The 15,383-nt window shown below is 45.1% G+C and overlaps 1 protein-coding gene across 12 annotated transcripts in view; it reads right to left on the reverse strand.

Moving 5' to 3' along the window:
* LOC117365296 (excitatory amino acid transporter 1-like) overlaps positions 1–15,383 on the reverse strand; it is a 207,744-nt gene that overhangs the window by 35,570 nt on the left and 156,791 nt on the right. For 11 of the 12 annotated variants that reach the window (XR_004540398.1, XR_004540397.1, XM_033955556.1 and 8 more), the window contains one exon: positions 13,890–13,951. The exons of the other annotated variant lie outside the window; for it this stretch is intronic. The gene's annotated coding sequence lies outside the window, so the exon portion shown is untranslated. The remainder of the gene's footprint in view (positions 1–13,889; positions 13,952–15,383) is intronic. 12 annotated transcript variants of the gene reach the window in all.

The raw sequence follows: 15,383 nt of genomic DNA on the forward strand, positions 1-15,383 counted from the left end.
CCCTTCCCTCCCCAGGAAGTCTGGTATCTTTCCTTTTTTTCATCTCCCTCCACAGATCCACCTTTTCTTAACTACCCTTTTATCCGGCATCTCTCCCTCCTTCCCCACCACCCCAGAGTCCACCATCTCTCCCTTTCTTTTCCCAATTACCCTCCTATCCAGTATCTCTATCCCTCCTCCACACCATCCCTTGTGTCCAATTTCTCTCCCTTTCAGTTCCTTCCCTCCCTAAATCCCATGGTCCATCATTTCTCTCCCTCTCCTCTATTTTCAGACCCATTATTTCTTCATCCCCCCCCAATGTTTGGCATATGCACGTCTCTTTGAACACCCCCTTCCCTCCGTGTACTTCTAAACCAGGGTCCCCCCCAAAGGCCTGTCCCCCCTTAAAGGTCTGCCTGTCCCCCCCTTGAAGGCCTGTCCCCCCCCTTGAAGGTCTGCACCCCCCCCAAAGGCCTGCACCCCCTTGAAGGCTTGTCCACCCCTTGAAGGCCTGTCCCACCCCCTTGAAGGCCTGTCCCCCCCTGAAGTCCTGCACCCCCCCTGAAGGCCTGTCCCACCCCCTTGTAGGCCTGCCCACCCCCTTGTAGACCTGTCCCCCCTTGAAGGCCTGCCTGCCCCCCCTTGAAGGCCTGTCCCTCCCCCTTGAAGGTCTGCACACCCCCCCGAAGGCCTGTCCCCCCCTTGAAGGCCTGCCTGCCTGTCACCCCCCCTCCCCCTTGAATGCCTGCCTGCCTGCCCACCCACCCCACCCTGAAGGACCGCTCGCCCCCCTGGCCTCCCTGCACCACCTATGAAGCAGCACTACCTATGCTCCCGGCCTTGCCGTTCAGTCCCCCCCCCCCCGAAGGACCGCTCGCCCCACTGACCTTCCTGCACCACCTATGAAGCAGCCGCAGCAGGATCGCGACGTCAGCTATCCCTGCGCTGCTTCCTGCGCCGCGTTCCCGCCCCTCCTCTGATGTCAGAGGAGGGGCGGGACCGCAGCGCAGGAAGCAGCGCCCAAGCAGCTCAGGGATAGCTGACGTCGCGATCCTGTTGCTTGCTGCTTCACAGGAGGTGCAGGAAGGTCAGTGGGGTGTGCGGTCCTTCGGGGTGTGGGGGGACTGAACGGCAAGGCCGGGAGCACCCCTTCAGGGCTGGCACCCGGGGCGGACCGCCCCTCCCGCCCCCCCTTGGTACGCCTTGGTGTTATCTAAATTGGGTCCTGGTGGGGAAACGTGAGTTCTTGGTTTGCAGGGCTTGGTTCCTGAGCTAAAGGCCTTATCTTCTCTGCACTGGGGATTCTGGATGTGCTACCCATTTGCTGCTGTGTTTTATCCATCTGCTGCACCATGGGAAAGCGAGCGCTGACTAAAGGAACTACCAGCCTGATGTTACAACACAGAGGATCTACAACTGTGTCTTCAGATGACTCCACACCTGCGACGGTCTTCTCGATCAGCTCTCGGGACCGTCAAGAGGGGACTGAGGAAAAATTGGACTGAGCAAGAAATGATTGAAGGAAAGTGTTCACAAGATGGAGGACAGAGACTAGCTGGAATGACTACAAGCACAGCAATGCCTGTGAAACCTTGAACAGCAGAGAAACAGAAACTGAAATGTAACATGTGATTTCCCAGAAAAGGACACTTTAACAGGAAAATGAAACTTTAGGTACGGCCGGTTCCCTAAAACAAAGAGCAGGCTAGAGGCGAGGTGTGGCTATGCAAACCAAGAGCAGCAAGGGAAATTAGGTGTCATAAGCAGATTTGCTAAAAACCCTCAAGAGAAGGCATATAGCAGGCTTGGCAGAGAATTATAGGTTTATAGAAATAATTTATGCAAGGGGCAGTAGAGATTTAAAAGGTATAGCACAGGAGGGGAAGGTTTAGTGATATATTCTATCCCTGTTATAGCTTATTGGATTACTCACCATTGAACTATTTCTTTTTTTTTTTTTTTGTATATTTTTTGACTGCATTGATTTTTATTGATACAATAAAACATTTGGATTCAAAAAACTATAACAGGGCACTGGTGGTTATTCCTGTGAAGGGCTTCAGCAGCGCATACCTTTGCCGGAGGTGCAATTCTCTAAACAGCACCATTGCATGACTGACTACGGTGCCATTTAGAGAATCCAGCCCTTAGTGTTCATTGATGCATTCCCGCCTAAGTGCCAAGTTTTTCAGAAGCCGAAATTTGTGTAGCAACAAAGAAGAGGGAATCCAAAGCACAGAGAAAACAACAAGCCAGAAAGAAGGATCCAATAAAGATTCCATACTTATCGATTCTTGGAAACCCTTGGCGCTTCTTTCTGGCTTGCCAAAATTTGAGTGCCATTTATAGAATTCCCCCTAAGTGCCTTCAGTTTAGACAGCCATCCTACTTATCCCAATGACTTTGGACTATCATTTTGTCCTATATTTGGGCTCCTTTTACTAAAGTGCGCTAGAGTTTTTAGTGCACCGCAGGAAATTACTGCGCGCTACGCTTCTAGACCTAATGCCAGCTCAATGCTGACATTACGGTCTAGCGTGCGGGGCAACATAGCGTGCGCTATTCCGCGCGTTAAAGCCCTAGCACACCTTAGTAAAAGGAGCCCTATATGTCTGAACCGCACTTGCCCTCTCGGCTACCTATTAAGATGTTTTGTTTCATTGTCTGGTATTTTATGATCAGCATGAGCACCATATCTACGTATATGCCTGCTGAGGCGTTTCATTTATATTGGACTGAGATCATATCAAATGTTCTTCCATGCTGTTTTGACATCATGCATATTCTACTGGCATTTAACATATTTTTATTACAGAATTATTTTTCTGGTTGTTAAATGTTTATATTTCTGTCTTAAAGGCAATGAGTCATCATGGGTTCAGCTAAAGCATGTCTTAGGTTGTCCATTCCATTTATGTTCAGGTCAGGGAAACCCCAGGGCTCAGCCTTGTCTGCGATGCTTTTTAATATTTATATGATTCCAGTTTGTAAATTGTTGTCATGTTCAGGTTTGAACTATAGATTTTATCATTTGAATAATGATGTTCCCATCATCATAGCTGCAACTTTAAGAATTTATCATCTTCCACAAGCAGTTTACTCTTCTGAGAAGAGCTTGTTGGATATACCAACTTTCTAAAGGACATGGGACTTGATATATACTGCCTTCTCTGTATGGTTTACATATTTTAGACAGGTATTTATTTTGTACCCTGGGCAATGAAACGTTAAGTGACTTGCCCAGTCACAACTAGCTGCAGTGGGAATTAAACTCACAACCTCACAGTGCTGAGACAGCTGCTCTAACACTAAGCCGCTCCTCTACTCTCCTATAAAACAATCTTACATGAATTCTGCTTCAGTACGTTTCAGGCGGCTGGCCCACAGTCGTGGAACACAGTACTCATTGAACTGCGTAAGACTGAACAACTAGTTTCATTTTGTAAACAGTTGAACAGCTGGGTTTCAAAATCCTTTAAGAACGTGTTTTCAAAACTGAATTCCCACCAGAAACAGTATACCAGTGGTCTCAAACTCAAACCCTTTGCAGGGCCACACTTTGGATTTGTAGGTACTTGGAGGGCCTCAGAAAAAATAGTTAATATCTTAGTACAGAAACAACAATTTTGCATGAGGTAAAACTCTTTATATTTATAAATCTTTCCTTTTGGCTAAGCCTTAATAATAATAATATTGTAATTTATAGCTAAAGAGACATATGATCAAGAAACTGTTTTATTTTACTTATGTGATTATGATAAACACTAGCCTTTAAGCCCGTTACATTAACGGTTGCTAGAATAGATGTGTCTTTCTCTCTCTCTCTCTCTCCTTGGCTGCTTTCTGTCTGTCTTTCTTTCTTTCTGTCTCTTTTCCCGGACAAGCCCCCAAAATGTCAGTTTTGTTAGTGGCCCCCCCAATGTATGGTGGTAGGGGTTAAGTGAAAAGGCGTACTGACAAACGCTGGTCCCAGATTCAGTTCCCTCACTGAAGTTTCACCAGGAAGTAGAATAATAGGCACAGCCAGAGGTGATTGCATAAAGAATATATTATAGAAATAGGCTTACAGAAAAGCAATATTTATAAGCATTACAATTAAGCATTACAATTAAGCAGAGAGCAAAGCAGAGTCCAGAAGGAAATGTGAAGTTTCAGGGAAAGGCAGAGAGAGAGAGAAAGAGAGCCAAGACCCCTCTCCTCCACAGATAGATAGATTGACAGCTAGATAGAAAGAGAGATAGATGTGTGTTACAGAGAGCAGACTTTTATAGCTTGGCTGAATATAGAAACCTGTATGCCCCAGTATCTTTCTGTTTAGAACTTGCAAACTGTTTGAAACAATGGTCAATTTAATTGACAAAGGAGGGTGTGATACCTGCCAGCATGGAAGATGGGATTAGTCTCCGTGCTTGATCTGTGCACTTGGACCCATTGTCCTAAGCACCCTCTTAATCAGACATTAACACCTTTTAGCTAGTCATGATTCAATCAGGGCTACTTAAAACATATCAGGGATACTTAAAACAGTTTCCCTGCCCTCAGGGTCTATCTGCATTCCCATGCCAGAGTCAGATTGATATAATTTCCCATAGGCCTCGCTGACATAAGTAATGCCAACTGAAAATGCTGAATGGTAGCGATAGCTAGGCTGACATCCACCACCACCCTTGTCAGCTCCCCCTGTCCAGCAGTAGCCCTTCTCCCTTCCTTTTATGTCCCCCGTGTCCAGCAGCACCTCTTCTGTGCTCCCCCTGTCCCTCTTTCCTGCTCCCCAGTCCATCAGCACCTCTTCCGTGCTCCCCCTGTCCCTCTTTCCTGCTCCCCAGTCCATCAGCACCTCTTTTGTGCTCCCCATGTCCCTCATCCCTGCTCCCCGGTCCATCAGCACCCCTTACCTGCTCCCCCTGTCCAGCATGTTCATTTGCAGCCTCTTTCCTGTTCCCCTGTCCATCAGCACCTCTTCCGTGCTCCCCTTGTCCCTCTTCCCTGCTCCCTCTTCTGTGCTCCCCCTGCCCCTCTTCCCTGCTCCCCGGCCTATCAGCGCCCCTTACCTGCTACCCCTATCCAGCATGTTCATTTGCAGCCTGGTGAGGATAGCGGCCAGCTGTAGCGAACCTCGCAGGCTGCTATGCACCTCAGTAGCAAGTTCCTTCTGACGCGATCGTGTACATCAGAAGAAATGTGCTACTGAGGTGCTGAGCGGCCTGCGAAGTTTGTTACAGGCGGCTGCTATTCTCACCAGGCTCCTTTGAAGAGCGGCGTCGGCAGCGGTACTGGGCGGCGATGATGCGGCTCTGGCACCGCTGGGAGAGAGCTTGCCTGCAGCTTCCTCCAGCAGCAGTGGTTGGTGAGTGAGGGCGGGAGGAGGGGAGTGGCCAGAGTGTTCCCTGCTGCCAGGTTCTAAAATGGAATACGGCCATGGATCTCACATCACAGCGGCAGGGAACACAAAACCCTTAGGGTTTTATTATAAAGGATACCAAAGGCCTCAAAATAGTACCTGGTGGGCTGCATGTGGCCCCCAGGCTGCGAGTTTGATACCACTGTTGTATACAGTAGGTAGTACAAAAGGAAGTGGGAACAGACAATGAGCACTCCGCTGAAGAACACTGATGTAAAACCAACTTGTTTATTTCATAAAAGGACACAAGCAGAAGCTGTGGACCCGACACAGCACTGTGTTTCGACATCTGAGGAACGCCTGCATCAGGGGTCACTCGATCCAACTAACATGGCAGATGAGCTTCAATGTAGGGAAATGCAAGGTCATGCATATAGGGAAAAAGAACCCGATGTTCAGCTACCAAATGGGGGATTAGTACTAGAGGGAAGTAACCTTGAAAAAGACTTGGGTGTGTTGGTGGACACAACAATGAAGTCAACGGCACAATGTGCACCAGCCTCAAAGAAGGTAAACAGAATGCTGGGTATTACTACCAGAACGAAAGAAGTCATCATGCCGCTGTATCGCACGATGGTGCGACCACATCTGGAATACTGCGTCCAATATTGGTCGCCGTACCTAAAGAAGGACATGGAGATACTTGAGAGGGTTCAGAGAAGAGCAACAAGAATGATAAAAGGTATGGAAAACCTTTCATACTTTGAGAGGCTAGAAAGGCTGGGGCTCTTCACCCTGGAAAAGCGGAGATTCAGAGGAGACATGATAGAGACTTACAAGATCATGAAAGGCATAGAGAAGGTGGAAAGGGACAGATTCTGCAGCCTATTGGGAACTACCAGAACAAGGGGGTACTTGGAAAAATTGAAAGGGGACAGGTTTAGAACCAATGCTAGGAAATTCTTCTTCACTCAGAGGGTGGTGGACACCTGGAATGCGCTTCCGGAGGCTGTGATAGGACAGAGTACATTAAAGGTATTCAAAGAGGGATTGGACAAGTTCCTGAAGGATATGGGGATTGAGGGATATAGATAGAGGTAGAGATAGGTTCATAAAAGGGTATAGATGGAAAAATAATGAGGATTGAAAGGTTTTAGTCAAAGGATCACTTACAGGTCATGGATCTGATAGGCCGCTGCGGGAGCGGATTGCTGGGTGTGATGGACCCCTGGTCTGACCCAGCGGAGGCAATTTCTTATGTTCTTAACATGCCAGAGTAACCAAAATCACTGAAAAGCTATGGTGGAGCTTAAGTTATCCAGGCCAATCAGGGCCTTAGGCCACTCCCCGGAGCACCCCAGGATGCACCAAGAAGGGGAAGGTGCACCATTTCAAAGAGCAAGGCCTGATGGCAAGAGGGAGTAGGTATCCCTTTTGCTAGCTTCTACAAGGAGGTATGGGGGAGGGGCTGTTTGATCTCGGGGAGTTCTGAACTGACCGCCCCCCAATCCACCAGGGCTGTCTTTTGGGGTCTTGTTTGTGGCGTGGTGGGAGGAGATATCTTTGTGGAAGGTGGTGGGATGTCAGGGGGAGTGTGGGAGGTTGCCAGGGGGTGTCGGGGGGGCTGTCCAGGTGGCTCAGATGCACAACGGGGTTGATGAGGCAGGAGGGAGTGTCTCTATGGTTACATCGCTGTTGCAGGGACGGCCATCATCATTGGGGGGTTCGGGGACTTGCAGTTGTCATCGGGGGGGAGGGGGTGATGACTGTGATTGGAAGGGGGAGGCTGGCATGCCTCTCTGCTGTTCGGGCTTCCCCTGCCAGCTCTGCACATGTAAGTCGCTCTCACAGCAATTCATCAGTGGGATTGGATGAGGATTACATCGACCCTCTGCTCAAATCATTTCCATGCAAACCTGTTTGAGCATCAGTCACTCTTTTAGAATTGGTCAAAAATTCAGTCTTACTGACCCTGTTTAGTGTATCTAGGCCTGAAATGCTTTAGATTTATTTTTTTTTTACACAAAATCCAGAATGTTCTAAATGTCATTATTCAGCTTCCCCCAGAGCCTCCTACTCATATTATTCCTTATCATTAATAGCTTTTATTGGCTGCTTCATACATTACCCTATAAAACCAGTCTACTGGTTTCTCAGGTTGCCTCATCCCGAATGTTCCACTGCTAGCTGTGTGTACTCAGTGTATCATCTCTACCCTTCCTCATAATTTCCTACGAAAATATTTCTCTCTCACCTATCCTGACCTTCTGGGCCATTAGCCCAGCTCTGCAGTCCATGAGCAGAATAAAGTATTGAAGCAGCTGTACAAATGAACTCTCCCCCAGCCCTTGTTTTCAGCCCAATCCTAATTACCCCATACTTGGGCACCTTTTCCTCTTCAGATCTGCCAAGTCTTAACTGAACTTCAAAACTGGAATCAGGAGATGTGGGCAACCACGCTGGGGCTGCTTCTGCCACCTGGGACCAAATTCAGAGGTATGATGACAGTTTCAGATAGGGTGACAATTGGCTCCATTCCTGTTTGTCAGAGAGATCCAGTTCATTTTTTTTCCCTCCATTGCTTATATGAACTGTAGTCCTGATTTTCTTCAGGGAAATAAGAACTAGAAATCCATTCCTACAAGGGGGGTAAAACCCAAATTAGATCATCATGACCAGAAGAAATAAAGCCAGTTGGCAACTAGTTTTATGGCTCATTTTATTCGATGTGTCACCTATCAAAAAAATCTAAGTGGTTTAAATTATACAATCTATAAGAGTTAAAATGAAAATAAATCACAAGTGTAGGAGGACAAGGTAGGGAGGCATAATTTACATCAAGGTAGCAACTGTAGCCAATTCTATAACATTATTTGGGGACTAATATACCATTATAGTTTATAAATCTCCCCCCCCAAAGGCCTGCATGTTCCCCCCTTTTTTGCAGCATCCTCCAGCTTCCCCCTGGCCTCCCGGTCTTAGTTTCAGCTAATTACCGCAGCCTGCAGAGAGGATCGCCAGTGCTGTAGTGTTCCTTGCAGGCTGCCATCGGCCTCTGCAGCACATTCCCTCTGCCGCGGTCCTGCCCCTCCTCTGACATCAGGGGCAGGATCGCGGCAGAGGGAATGTGCTACTGAGGATGACGGCAGCCTGCAAGGATCGCTACAGTACAGGCAATCCTCTCTGCAGGCTGCGGTAATTATCTGAAGGTAAGAGCGGGAGGCCAGGGGGGAAGCCGGAAGATGCTGCAAAGAGTGGGCAGCACTAGTACAGACTGCGGGCCACAAAATAGTACCTGGCGGGCCGCATGTGGCCCCTGGGCCGCGGGTTTAAGACCACTCAGTTACACCAACCAAAGACCTGATGTAACTGCGGTTGCATAAAGTGGCAGGGATGTGCATAAATGATAGTATTCTGTAAATTATGCATGCAAATGAGAGCCCCACTCATGTCCCGCCAACACATACCTCCCCCTTCCAGTCCTTAAGAGTTTATATTACTTACTTATTTAAGTGCTACTCTTCTCTGCACCTCTGTGTGCAAAGGAGCACGTACCTTTCCAACCATATTTCTCAGGTGGTATCTTCCTCATTTTACTATCTATGTCAACTCCAAAAAATGAAGAACTACTTTTCTGAGTTTGACTTCACCCAACTACTCTATGCCTTAGTCCTCTCCCGCATGGACTACTGCAATGCCCTATTCAACAGTCTCACGATGAAGAACATACATTTCCAGCATGTACAAAACATGGCAATCAGACTTCGAAAAAACCTCCAAGCCCATGACCCTGTCTCCCAGGCTCTAACATCCGCTCACTGGCTGCCGATAGCCAAATATTGTGTATTCAAGGGCCTGATGCTAGCATTCAAAACCTTGCAGGACAAAGCACTGGGCTACTTGACGACTAAGCTTCCTCTGTATGTGCAGAACAGGTCCTTCCACTCCCAGGATGAAATACGCCTCAAAACGCCCCCTGGTCATGATCTTTATCTGCAAACTGCCAAACGACAATCTTACTCCCATTTTATACTGAGCCACTGGAATTAACTGCCCCCGCAGATCAGATCCCTTAAAGGACTCCTCAGCTTCAGAAAAGCAGTAAAAACACACCTCTTCACCTAACTCCCCTGCCTAAGGCTGATATATTACAAAGACATATTAATGGCTGAATTCAAGAAAGCGTGGGATAGGCACATGGGATCTCTTAGAGAGAGGAAGAGATAATGGTTACTGCGGATGGGTAAACTGGATGGGCCATTTGGCCTTTATCTGACATCATGTTTCTATGTCACATTAGGATAAAAACTATATTGATAAATCTTGCACTATAACTATGTCAAATTTATGTAAACTACATTTTTTTATACTGTACATTGGTATTAGATCACATACTAGATCCCTAGTATGTGCCAAATTAGGATAAATCCAGTGCAAATCATATCCTGTTAACTGTATATTATGTACATTATTCTGTAACCCATTCTGAGTTCTTTGGGGAAAATGGGATAGAAAACAAATTAAATAAATAAATACCAATAAGCTCCTAGTAACATTGCCATTTTAGTATTCAACCCAATAAATAGTAACTACAATAAATATAACATATAAAACTACCATTAAGTAATAAGACCCATAAAAGAGGGTAAGAGGAGTGCATGACTTAACTAGACAGTGTATAGGGCTGCCAAGGATCCTGAACCACTGACTTTGGTCCAGGAAAGGAAGCACAGTTCTGATCTGGAATAAATGTTTTTGAAAAGCACCACATTTTCAGAGCCTTTTAAAATTTGGAATGTAAAATCTCATACTGAATCTCTAACAGGAGGCTGTTTCAAAGCAACAGAGCACTAACTCTAAAACACAATTGCCAAACTTGTATTCTCCAAATGTCTGGTTTTACTGTTGTGATTTCTTTTTTTTGTGCTTGCTCATGGCTGACTTGGGAAAGAGATTCAATGCTTTATTTTCACAAGATCATTGTTTTTTTTAACCCTCTCCTGGAGGCACACCTAGCCAGTGGAGTTTTTTTGGGATCACAATGAATATGTGTGATACACTTGCATATACTGGAGCAAATCTCTTTCATGCATATTCATTATGACAATCATGAAAACTCAGAGCTAAACTATTTTCTGGCGATATACCTATATGTAGTTTAGTGGCAGAATTATCAAAAGGGATTATCTCCATATTTAGCGAGGTTTCTAGAAGTCTCTGACACTGCCATGCAAATGGGCTCTTCAACATTGAAATGAGCCCTGCAAAGGATTCTTAAAAAATGCCGAGCCATTTTCAAAAACGGCGTCGGCTTTTGATGACAAAAAAAACATCTGGTCCAGGGGTGCCTGTCAGTGTAAGAGACTGCTAGAAAGCCCTGTGTTGTGATGCAGCAGGAGAGATGCCCATTCTCTCTGCTGCATCACAACACCCCTACCCTAAAATCCCAGCAGTGACACCCCCCCCCCCCCGCAGCAGGAGAGATGCCCACTCTCTCTGCTGCACTAAACCCTGTCACAACCTGACCAGACCGCTCATTCACCCTACAGCAGGAGATGCCCACTCTCTCCTGCTGCACTAAACTACCCACTGTGACCCAACTCAACCGCTCCCTCGCTTAGTAGTGACACCTCTCCCCCATCTACACTGCCCCCCTCCCCCTTACCTCACAATTGACCTGGAGGGACATGGTCATCCTCCTCCCAGCTGCTGTGTCATCTAAATGGGCCTTCCCCTCCCCGGTGCATCTTGGGATGAACCTGAGAGGGGCCTGAGGCTCTGATTGGTCCAAGTTCTTTAAGGCCCTCCCAAGGGATGCATCGGGAAGGGTCCTAAGGCTCTGATTGGCCCAAATACCCCATAGAAGGGGCCTTAGGCATCTGGGCCAATCAGAGCCTTAGGACCCTTCCCGATGCATCAGGGGAGGGGCCTAAGGCTCTGATTGGTCCAAGTTGTTTAAGGCCCCTCCCATGAACCAATCAGAGCCTTAGACCCCTCCCCGGTGCATCCCAAGATGCACTGGGGAAGGGAAGGCCCATTTAGATGACACAGCAGCTGGGAGGAGGGTGTCTACGTCCCACCGGATCTTCAATTTTGAGGTAAGGGAGAGGGGTTGGTGGAGACGGGAGGTCAGGAGTGGTCAGGTTGGGTAGTGGGAGAGTGGTCAGGTTGGGTAGTGGTGAGTCATGGTGGGTAGTTTTGTGCAGCAGGAAAGAGTGGGCATCTCTCCTGCTGTGGGGGGAGGGGGGTAGGTGGTTGGTCGAGTTGGGTTGTGGTGGGGAGTGGGCATCTCTCCTGCTGCGGGGGGGGGGGAAGGGGGGTTCACGGCCAGGATTTCAGGGCAGTGGGAGAATGTGGGCATCTCTCCTGCTGTTGTGTTTTTGTTTTTTTTATTTGACAGCGTTTTATCTGTGCATGTGCCCATCGCTATCACCAGCGATGGGCACATGCAAATTTTGCAAATCTTTTCTCTTTTGCATGTGTGATTTTTTAAGAATGTCTCAGTTTTTTAGATTCAATATCAAAATGGCTGTGTTAGCAGACCGTCGCTTTTTAATGCCGATTTTTGAGAATCCTGGCCTCAGTTGGCTAGGTGTGCCTCCGGGAGATAGTTGAGAAATAATTAAGGACCTATAATTACTGTATTCTGCTCTGACCTCATAGAATGCCAGCTACTAAAAGATAGTCAAGAAATATATTAAGTTAACCAAATAAAAAGGATTTCATTTTATTAACCTTTATTCCTATGTATTCAAGTATTCCAACATGGTAATCATACTACTCCTTTGGTCTTCACTCCCATTCTTCAAGAACCAATAATTGGTGGATTCTCATGAGAAAGATTTGCATACAATGAAGGTGGTAGGTATGCAACTCTCTCATACACATTCATTACTGATTTCCTGAATACCTGACCCTTTGATAGCCCTTGAGGACTTGAAGTAAAGACCAAGGTAGTATTGCATTCTCTTATATCTAACACTAAAGGAGTTCCCCCATGTCCCTGGTAGAGCACAGGCCCTCAAATCCAGTCTTCAAAGACTACAAACCAGTCAGCTTTCCAGAATTTCTACAATGACTATACACCACATAACAAAATTTATTTTATTTTTTTTTGTTCCTGGTTATTGTGTTCTTTCTTAATTGCCTATGCCATAAAAGAATAGAAAAAGGCTATCATACCCCTCAAACTTTGCTTTTATATTTTGCAATTTACCTTTTTTGCAGAACATTCTAGATTGATTCCAAGCTAAGTAAATTTAGGAGCCCTTTTACAATTCAGGCAGTAAGGCTTACCGTGGCTGTGGGCAGAGATGGTTGAAGGAAGTGGTATGCATACCCACAATGCACTTGTGCTCTACAGTAAATACATGTGGTGCTTCTTACCACTGGGTTAGCACAGCTTTTACCACTTGCAAAAAGGCAGTTGGTAAGGGCTTTTCAGACCCCATACCCAATCCCCCAGAGAGAGGGAGCAGCTGTATTCGGAAGAAAGTAGCAAGTCAGAGAGTGAGGGAGGCATCGTAGATCCAGTTTACAGTATCAGTGGTGCAGCTGATGAAACAGGCTGCATCTTGTGGCAACATATGCCAGAATGAAAATGTCTGCTTGGAAATATGTGGGATCCACATGTAACACTTGAGAGTCACATTCCTGGTGGAGAGCTTTGCCTAAGACTTTTTACAGATGCCTACAAACTTGCTTACATACAGAATCATGCTTTGCACGGTTTTGCATTTCCGGCATCTAACTGACACATATGCACCCAAATTTCATGTCCAACCTTTCTAGAATTAGGGGAATACTGTTTTGGAACAGTGTGGGGCTCATTTACAAAGCACTTAGGCACACAAAGAGTACCATAGAAACCTATGGTACTTTGTGTGTCTAAGTGCTTTGAAAATGAGGCTCTATATTATTTAAATATTTCAATAAACTTAATGACAATTTAAACAGTGTCACCTAAACAGCTTTACTTTGTGAATTTAAAAAAAGGATGTTATGATAAATATTCATTTATATACAGAGTACATTTCATGAAGAAATTTTTCAATATTATACCAGTTTCAGTCTCATTGTTATACACAGAGAAATCAAGTGGGAAAGACAAGATGTCTCCAAACAAAGGGCTCCTTTCACAAAGCCACATTAGGCTTTTTAAATGCTGGCTGTGACAGTATGAGCGTAGGAGCTAATACCACCATGACTGGCAATGATAAAGCCTAACGCAGCTTTGTAAAATGAGAAGAAAGTCTTTTATTGAGAGCAGGAATATAATTCTATAATTCATGACTCAATGCTACGTTTTGGTAAAGAAAACTGTACCTTCTTCAAGAGTCTACAACCAGAATAAAAATATAATCATACATATGCAAACAGAAGGAAGCCAATATCACTTAAAATGAATGCAAGGCGTACATACAAATTATGGTAACATATTAATACATATATATGCAAGCAATAGCACATGAATAAAAACATGCAAGTGAATGTGATGGAAAAGTACATCCGAATAGTGCCCAATCTTCAAGAATGGTGTTATGAAAAATGGTGTTATGAAAAATACCTTTAGTAAATCTGAAAAGTTCCTCCTCTATAGGATAGTGCATGAACGTTTCTTGAAAGTAACTGTTACAGAAAAAAAAGAAATATTTGAAGGAAGGACAGTGGTACACTAAGTCGGCACAACTTAATTGAAATAAATATGAAATACTATATCTGTCCAATATACAAGTGCCAATCAAAACAAACAGACCATTTAGAAAGTACGTGCAACATTTATGCAAGAAAAAAGTTTGTTCCTTGGGTCACTGTATAGAGGACTTGCCTGCAGGAAATCGTACTGTTGTCATGCGAGTCCGTTTTGAAAAAAAACCATAAACTAAAAAAAGACAAAATGAATAAAATACTATGAAACACACACAAGGTATAAGAGGGGCATTACATGAAAAATGAACGATTTGTAGGAACATTTCTACATATGCATAGTCTACATTTGTTCATTGGCTTGACAGTGTTTTTAACTGAGATTAGATTATATTGTTTTCATTTTATTATGCTTATTTTAATGTTTTTATATTTGGTACTTCCTGTTCATGTGTTTGCAAATATATAATTATATTTTTATTCTGGTTGTAGACTCTTGAAGGTCAGTTTTCTGCGCCAAAACGCTTGCAGCGCTGAGTTGTGAATAATAGAATTATATTCCTGCTCACAATAAAAGACTTTGGAGACATCTCGTCCTTCCCACTTGATTTCTCTGTGATTTACATATCTGTGGGAACTGTGTGTTGCTTTTTTTCTTTAGTCTCATGCTTATAAACAGGGGAAAGCAATACCACAGGTATTGGCAAGGCAAACTGACATTGGGGGTCAGTGGGGGGTGGGGGGTGTCCTCATCCTCTGACCAGTAGGGCCAAAGATTAGCAAAAAGTGTCAATGGAAATAAAGTAAAATATGTCAATTTTCTGTCCCCTTAATGTCTCACAGTCAAAATGTTTTGTTTTGTTTTTTTACTGACCACCAGTATTCGAATGCTCAAGCTTGGCACCTAAAGTCCTGGCACCTGAACATCCCTACACCTAAACAGTGACATCTAAGTGCTCTGCTCCAATTCTTAGCTGTTTAGGCCTTTCCAATGCAGCAACTACAAACGATACTAACAGACTAAGGCCAGCATTGTTAATTTCTTTCATGGAAGAAAATCATACTGGCCTTAAACAAAAACAGTAAAATTAAACAAAAGGTTTTCCCATGCACACCCCTAGGCACCAGTAGGGCAGATAAAGAGTAAAAAGCCTGTGCAAGCGTTTACTTGCACAATTTTGAAATAGTGCATCTTTGGTTCAGGAATTTAATTGTCTTAAGGGCAAAAATTTCATAGTACTTAGGGCTCCTTTTACTAAGGTGTGCTCGCCGTTTTTAGCGCATGCAGAAAATTACCGTGCGCTACGTTTCTAGAACTAATGCCAGCTCAATGCTGGCGTTAAGGTCTAGCGCGCGCGGCAATGTAGCACGCGCTATTCCGTGCGTTAAAGTCCTAACGTGGCTTAGCAAAAGG

The sequence above is a fragment of the Geotrypetes seraphini genome, chromosome 8 (genome assembly GCF_902459505.1).
Source record: "Geotrypetes seraphini chromosome 8, aGeoSer1.1, whole genome shotgun sequence".
Taxonomy (NCBI): domain Eukaryota; kingdom Metazoa; phylum Chordata; class Amphibia; order Gymnophiona; family Dermophiidae; genus Geotrypetes; species Geotrypetes seraphini.